The following is an 8,810-nucleotide window of genomic DNA, read 5'->3' as shown; positions in this document are numbered from 1 at the left end:
CAGACATGAATATACACACACACATGCACACACACACTCACATACATACATACATGCACACACACACAGACATGAATAGACACACACACACACATGCACACACACACACTCACATACAGACATGCAAACACACAGAGACGTGAACAGACACACACACGCGCACAGACACATGCACACACACACACTCACATACACACATGCACACACCCACTCACACACACACACACACAGACATGCACAGACACACATAGACACTCACACGCACGCACACACACACACACACTCACTCACGCACACACACACACACACTCACACACACTCACTCACACTCACACTCACACTCACACACACTCACACACACATGCAGGTGCAGGTGTTCACAGATTCCTGACAGTTAGCAGCAGCTGCTTAGTGCAAAAAAAACCAAATGACTTTAAATAACTACTGTTTCCACTCATAGCTTTTCTCATTTTCTGAGAAAAGAAACTGATGTGATGGTGAAATCTTTCTGATTTTTCTTCACTCAAATCTCAGAAATTTAAAAAAAGCAATTTTATGTATATTTAGACAGGTTTCAGCTCGGTCGTTATCCCATTTGTACAGTTTTAAAATGTGATTCCAGTAATTCAGTGCTGGACAGGACTGTGAGACAGGCAGGGTTGGAGGTGCCATCTGGAAAAAATCTAATGAAACCAGACTGTATCTTGGAAGCTCCATGAGAATGTACTTAAATAAGCAAATGTTAATGTTGACTGTAATACAACCTGAACTGCTCAATAAAATATTTACTACAAAAAAAGGCTTTTGTGCATTTGAGCAAAAAAAATTTTTTTTAGGAAAGGTCAAAACAATACAATACTAAAAATCTAATATTGTTTGTTTTTTTCTTATATCAGTTGTGACCATGGATATGAAAACTACACCATTGAAGAGGGTATAAATCATGACCAAGAGAAAAATGCATAATTAATATCAGCGAAGCAAAGATGAGACATGAAAGATTTAAAGACTGTCAGACTGTAGAGCATGTCAATGACCCCCTCTAACCTGAGGTTCAGACTGACTGGCGCTGCTCGCTAAACACACACAATATGTCGGCCAGTGAGTTTTAACAGAAATGCTGCCACCCTGTGGAATCTCTTAGAACTGCAATAGATATGGCTAGCAGTTTCGTAATTATCATCTCCCTGTGTTTTGGTTAAAGGGAAATCTCCCTGTGTTTTAGTTCAATGGAAATTTCCCTGTGTTTTGGTTAAAGGATCCATGTCAATGTGGCACCTGCAGCTCCAGCTGTGGCTGGGAGCCTATGAGGCTGCAGGCTGTTTGTTGAGCACTTGGCACTTGCCCTTTAGTTTAGCTGATTGGCTCTCACCTGTTGGATCTTGCCATGTGTCAACACATTAATTGGTCTCCCCCGAGCTCTCCCTTCGTGCTGTGCAGTCTCATTTGCGGAAGACTCTGGGTAGCATAAATACCCTCAGCAGGCAATCAGCTGAATTTCTTTCGAAATATGGAAAATCACCTGAACTGTTGGGAGGCTGTGAACTGCAATTTGGTGAGCTAACCAAACCAGGTAATGTCAGTGATTATATATATTTATTTTGAAAACCTGGAGCAAACTATCCATAATACAGTCCTGCTTAATACCATACATGATTGCACATTTAACCGTTTTGATATTTGTAAGAAACTTGAATGTGTAACATTTGATTATTAATTATAGGTGACAATGTGAAATGTTCTGCTTCATCTGCTCCTCACCTTTGGCAAAGCCCCCAGGTAGTGTAAGAGTTCTACCTAATTAGCTTGTATGTAATTCTGCACCTTGTTCAGTGGTGAAAAATAAAGTAGTGACAATGCTACATTCCAGTATAATTTCTTTAATTGCACACGCATAAGCACACACACACACACACACACACACACATTATTTGTACTGTATGAGTTACATGAGAGTGCAATGGTAGATTCAGAATCTTTCTTTTGATTGAGATTTATCTGCAGGTCCGTCCAGCACCTATTGAGCCAGAAAGGGTGGATGTGATATGACTTTTTGCCCACCAAATCAACATGCCCTTCCCAATCTCAAACCTTCAGCTTTAACCACAGCCACACTCTCAGTGCATTCTTTGAAATAGAACAATGGCTTAATTCAAATAGCTATTTTGAATAACACAAAACACATGAGCAGTCTCTATCCAAATGAAAATAAGTCTACACTTAGGAGAGATTTCATTTTTAAGGGTTGGTAGGGGGGGGGGGGAGGGTTGTCAATATCTGATTGATACTTCAAGCCAAGCAGGGAATTGATACGTCAGGGTCTAAAATGATCGTAATCAAACCAGGGAAGCATTCCTCTCTGGATGAAGGCCGTCCTGTTCCCCTTCCCTGAATGAGACAGCAGCTGTTGTCCATTATAAGAGCTTGGGTCCAGTGCACTGCCAAACCAACCCAAGGCAGCCACATGCCCTAAATGGCCACGCACATCTGGGGGACATTGCCTGAATCAGCTGAGAAACATCAATTATTCCTATGCTTACCAAAGTACTCCACGCTCGCAGGTCTTCACGCTTTAACCGTGTTTCGCCCGCACCCTCCAAGACCTCACAGCAAGACCCCAGTGATCCACACACCGATGTCCGGTGCACACCGATCCCATTAGGGGGGGCATTAGCATTCTCTTCCAAAGTCTAGTGAAATCATCCACAGGCTGCCTCTTGCTTAGACTGCTTAGACGCTCTACCCAGTTCAGCAATGCTGCTGTTGTCTGACCTGCCATTTTGTCTGTTGTCTATATCTGATTAAAAAAAAAGAAAGATTTTAGGTATTATTTTTTTCATTGCGAAGCATATAAAAAACACAGACAACAGCATACAGCTAAATTTAAGTTTCTACTTCAGTGTATATAATCAGGCAAAAACATTTTTAATTGCATTTCCTTTGGTTTAACTCCCCGGGAATCCAGAGAACATACTGTACATTATCCTTGTTTGGTCTGGTTTGGTTTACATTCAGGAAGCTGGCTTCAAAATTCATCTGCGGTCCTCTGCAACATAATCCTTTCCTGCTTCAAAGGAGCTTGATGAGGAGGAGTCGAGACCTTCTCTAAATTATCTGGAAAGCTTTAATTAAGTTAGAGTTCAACTTCTCTGAATTTCAGCTCTCTTGGCTTTCCTGTAGTCATATTTTCTATGCCAAAAAAAGGGAAAAGCGAGGAGATATCAAACACCTCTATGATTCAGCCTTTTATTTTTATTTTTGCCCAAGCTGGCATGCAGTGTATATCCTATTAAACACACAGGAAAGCTTTGTGATTATGGATTAAGTTAGCAGTGCACATTTCCATTCTGGGCTGCTAAGCGTGTCAGAGAAGGAGACTGGAGGGGTGTATTGCAGATGCAGGGGTCACTGGTGGAGACTGAGGCTTGGGCACATTTCTGCTTTTATTCAATGCAGTGTGGGGGTCTTCTGAAGGAAGCTTTGCCCCTGTTAGTTCATCCTGTATTAATAGAACAGAGCCACTCTGATACTGTAGACTTCAGGGGGTTAAAAAAAACGAAACCCTTTTGTTTTATATTTAATAGATAAAATTGAATTCATTTCTTCTTCATTGATGTATAGCCTGTAACCAGTAGGGTCTGAAATTTGTGTTGTCTCGGGTTCTTCTACGAGAAATGATTATTATGATTAAAATGCATCAAACGTTCATTAAGGAACACTGACTGGTGGGTGATTATTTTGTGCCGTGGAACACCTTCATTTTCGAGCGATTATGGATTTTCTTTTCAGAATGCTGACAGATTTCAGGAGCCATGCACGATTAATGATAATTGTTATTTCAAGCTGTGATATTTTTCAGTGAACTCTCCTTGGTTTATTTTACAGTCTCTGAACGGGGTCATTTCACAAATAATGAGGCTAATTTATTATGCATTACGAGCTCAAAAGTAGGCAGTGGTACATCCAAAGAGTCTATTCACTCGCAGCCTTGGCCAAGGGAAAGCATGGTAATTATACTCCTTGACTCCTTTTTCTACCCATTGGCTGTGTGTAGAGCCCAGGTGGGTTTGATATCCCCTAGCTCCATGAAGAGACAGCAGTCTACTGAGAGCGGGACTTGTCTTGGATCAAATCTACAATAGAGAGGAACTGAATGGAGCTGTGGGTCAATCTTTGTTTGACCGCTGTGTGTTTATACAGATCAGGGATAGAGGAAGTGGGTGTGGGAGCTCAATTTGTAACTGGAGCTTGCTGTCTTCTCACTCTCTCTCTAACTCTCTCCCACCATGTGCACACACACACACACACACACATACACACACACAGGCTATACCCCTGGAAAGAGAGAGAGAGAAAGCTCCATGGAATTAAGGTTGCATATTATGTAAGGGAAGCAGGAAGTGCACAATGTTCACAATCAAAATGGCCGCTGCGCTATTTAGTACGAAATGAATTGGGGTCAGTAAGTCATTACTATGGTAATATTAATACTACAAGAAGAATACTTGTAGTATTAATAGAAGAAGCAGGGTCAGTGTGCTAGTGTAATATTTATAAGCAGGAGAATAAGCACGGTTAGTGTACTAGTGTAATATTTATAAGCAGGAGAAGAATATTGGTTAGTGTTTTAGTGTAATATTCATAAGCAGCAGAAGAGGCAGGGTTAGTGTGCTAGAGTAATATTTTGCTCATTATTAATATAGCAGCAGAGGAAAGGTCTCCTTGGAGAAAGCCCCTCAGGGCTTCTTCCCCCTCCGGTCTGGAGCGATACTTTAAACAGCTGAAAGCTGTGTGTTTTAGGAATGTTTGTGGTCCTCTGGAGAGCTGCACTTGGGCTGGACAGTGGGGTATGTTGGGGTGTGCCAGAGCTCAACAGGATGTTCTGCATGTCCCATATATAAACCCAGGGCTGGGAGGGACACCGGGTTGAGGGATGCAGGCAGAAAGAGAGAGGGCTGGTCAGGTTTCCATGGACTACAGACACAAAGGGCGGAGAGAATGAGTTTGTTTTCTCTTAAAGAAGGAAAGTTACTGGGCTAAGGGCTAGCTAGAAGACTACGCGTCTGAAGAGAAAACCACCTTGTTAATTATACAGTAACAGTCACAAAAGAAGACACAAAATCGTGCCAGAGGCAATCATTTTAAGAAAGGACACTGAATTCCTGCCAACCTGCATGCAACAGCACGGGTGGAAATGTGTTTTCAGGCAACATCATTCATTGACTTACATTTTCAGTGACAAAGCAATTGAATAGAAGCTATATGCCATGCTGTGTAATCGCAGTTATTCATTTATTTATTTATTTATTTAACCAGGAATGTCCCATTGAGATGAAAAATCTATTTTTCAAGAGAGACCTGGCCAAGACAGGTAGCAGCACAAATAATTACGAACAAAAAGTCTCATACAAACCATAAACAACAAAAGTTCATTAACAAACGTAAATATAATAGTAAACTTGGTAATTACGCAGGGCAATTGTAGTTACAGAACTCTGCTATTATGGAAAAGGGCAAGAAACATCTGAGATGGGTTGAATGGTCTCACCCGCTCATGTATGCTCATAATAATAATCATAGTCTAATATTATTTTATGAGTGCATAAACCATAGCCATGCATATTGTTGTCCAATATGCTTCAGGACAATCTTGAAATGCCTTTGAAAATGGCTTTCCATTTAATGGTGACGACACTGAGCAGCTTTGTATACTGAAGAAGACTGGCTTTTGTAAACATATCAGCAGGAATTGATGACTGCCTTCATTTAATGAAGCAAGGTTCCATTCTGTATCGGTTGCACAGCTCACCTGGTGGGTTAAATCTCAGATGGGGTCGGGCGTCTCGGTGGCGCAGCCTGCAGAGCACTGACCCTCATGCTCATTGCGAGCCGCGACGTCAGCGGTTCGAATCCGACCGTCTGACATTTGTCGTATGTCTTCCCCTCTCTCTCGCTCCCATTCTTCCTGTCTCTCTATACTATACTGTCCAATAAAGCTGAAAAAGGCCGAAATAAAAAATTAAATAAAAAAATCTCAGATGGGGTTGACTCAGGGAGGGCAAAAGTGACAGTACCATTCTTTCCTAAAAATGAATTGCTTTTCCAGATGAGCCACTGGAAAAGCAGTTCCAGTCACACCAGTTGTACATCCAATGGAGGAAATGCTAAATAAACAACTTCCAAATACAAAACAAAGAGCTTGCAACACCATGCACATTAATATTCAGCCAATTGCATGACGGTTGAGCACAGGCGCGCTTGCTGTGCCGTCTTCAGCCACCTCGCGAGGGTCACCGTGAAGCACGGCTAAATAATTCGAGTGAGATAATAACAAGTCAAATGTACTGCGGCCTCGCATAACACTGGCTGAACTCTGGCTGTTTCACACAGTCCAGCTGGCAGAGGAAGACTCCCACTCATTCAGCTCTTAGACCAGGCCAAGCACATCCACAGCTCAGCTCACACAGAGAGGAGTGAGGTCATTTAGAGAGAGAGGGAGAGGGAGCGGGAGAGGGGCAGAGAGAGAGGGAGAGGGGTAAGAGAGAGAGAGAGAGAGAGAGGGAGAGGGAGAGGGAGAGGGAGAGGGAGAGAAGGGAGGACAGAGAGAGAGAGAGATTTTCAAACTAGAAGAGGAATGTTCCTAAAAGAAATTAAAACAAGAAGGAAAAAGAAACACATAAAACACCCAATAAAACCATTTTGTAACCATCAAAACACAGACCCTGATCCAAAGAGCAGGATTATTGAGTCCTGCCCAAGTGAGAAACCTGCCCAAAGTAAAACCCAGAAGTAATCCTTTCACTTCAGTCCGTGTTCCTGATTTGGGTTTTACGCAGCGCAGTCATCTGGCTAATTCAGTAATCATGATTTGTGGAACTGGCCCCAATAATACCATTAATATGTAAATAAAATGAAAAGAAATCATGAAATAAAAAATCAATAAATAAAAAACATTCAAAACAAAACAGAGGCAATTGTTTCCTACCTATTTCCATTCCCCAAAAAGAAACATACAGTTATACTGATCATACTAATTTGACACTGTACTTTATTTACTGTATGTAAGATATAGAAGAGAAAGTCATAATACTCACTGTAGTCTGTATTCCATTATGTTACTGTGAGGGCCTGGTTTGAAATATTCATATTGGCGCATGCATGTGTGTGCATGCGTGTCAGTACAACATTGAGCTGTCCTGCCTATATATCTGAAATTTGTGAGATATGTCTCTTAGCTCCCAAGGCGTTGAACTTGCTGCGTGCGAGCATGCTTGTGTGTGTGTGTGTGTGTGTGGTTGTTTTCATAGTCCATGTATTTCAACAGAAGATTATTTCTGCAATTCATCTCCCACACTGTTGCAGAGCATGGTTTGCGGTTGCAATTTTGAGTCACAGACATAGATGTCTAACAGCTCTATTACAATAACATTAGTCACCGATTTCTGAAACATGAAAAGCAGAGGAAGGGATGAGTGAAAGAAGGACTGGAAGAAATTATGTGTAAACTCCAATCATCGAATGCATCTTACAATAAAACAATTAAAACAGCTTGTCCATAATGCATATCCTCCTCATCTCCAGCTCTGCAGGTGAAATGCACAGTGATGTGGCCCACTCAACTTGGTCTGTCTCAGCCTGCCTTATTGATGTAGTTTTCCATTGTGTTAGACCGTTTCACTCTGTTGGTACTTTTCTATCGCTTCCATTTTCTCATCCTCCTCTATAACCCCCCCCCCCCCGCACTGCTGGACCCAGTCCAAGATCTCCCATTCCCCAACCCCCACTCCCAAACATCTGTCTTCTCTCCGCAGAGGCTGAAGTTTCACAGATGTGGAGCAGCCAAGCACAGTCTGCTCAGAGGGGAAAGTAACTCAAAAGAACAGAACTGTCCTGAAAGCTGTCCTCACAAGGTATCTGCAAACGCTGCACATGGACCGGTGTTGAATTTATTTTGGTGTTAAAACGAAAAAGATTTGCAATGTAACATCGGGAGGTCAGGGGAGAGTGGCGGTGGCAGGAATTGATGATGTGACAAGATGATTTGTAATGTAGGACACACTTCCTGAAAGCAGGGTGTTGTGGGAAGGCGCTCGAACGGTAGTTGATACTCTGCAACGCTGTTCCGGAGCTGAGTCTTCAAACCTCTTTCGGTTAAACCCACAGCCTGAATATAAGACTCTTTGAGTCTTTTGTGGGTCTGCGTCCTGTTGATGAAGAATGTGTTTGAGAGGGGGTGTCTCCTGAGACCCCACTCCTCCCTCACCCTCCATCCCAAATCCCCCTGAAGAGAAAAAGAAAGGATTAAGGCCCAAGAGGAGCTTTGCACCCACAATGGGCCCCCACAGCACAGGTGGAATGGAAGCCGTCCCCCGAGGATTGGGTCCTTCCCCCCACCGTTTGTTTGTGGAACCCCCCCCCCCTTCCCCCTGTCTGACTGCTCTGTGCTGCCATGCATCACTGCCTATGAGAGCTCTGCGTCAGCCAGTGAAGCACAGGCATAATTCTCACCAAACCCTTCTACTGTACCTCTCCACCTATTCCCCTGTTCACCAGGCAGCTCTGTTCACTTTTAAACTTTTCAGGCCCCATGCTTTCTGAATGAATGTGGCAGAGCCAAGTTTTTATGAATTCTTGTATAAAACGATCGAAGTCAAAGTCCAGTGTTAAAAATCTGTCTAGTTACGCTTGCACCTAATCAAATGACGCACCGGACAGCTTTCCCACTGAGGCATCATATTGGAATCCGCTTAAATGTGTTGTTTATCATTGTGGTATTTACTTATGTGTCCATTTAACATAATTAACAGACT

The sequence above is a fragment of the Conger conger genome, chromosome 2 (genome assembly GCF_963514075.1).
Source record: "Conger conger chromosome 2, fConCon1.1, whole genome shotgun sequence".
NCBI lineage: Eukaryota > Metazoa > Chordata > Actinopteri > Anguilliformes > Congridae > Conger > Conger conger.
This window is presented reverse-complemented; position numbering follows the sequence as displayed.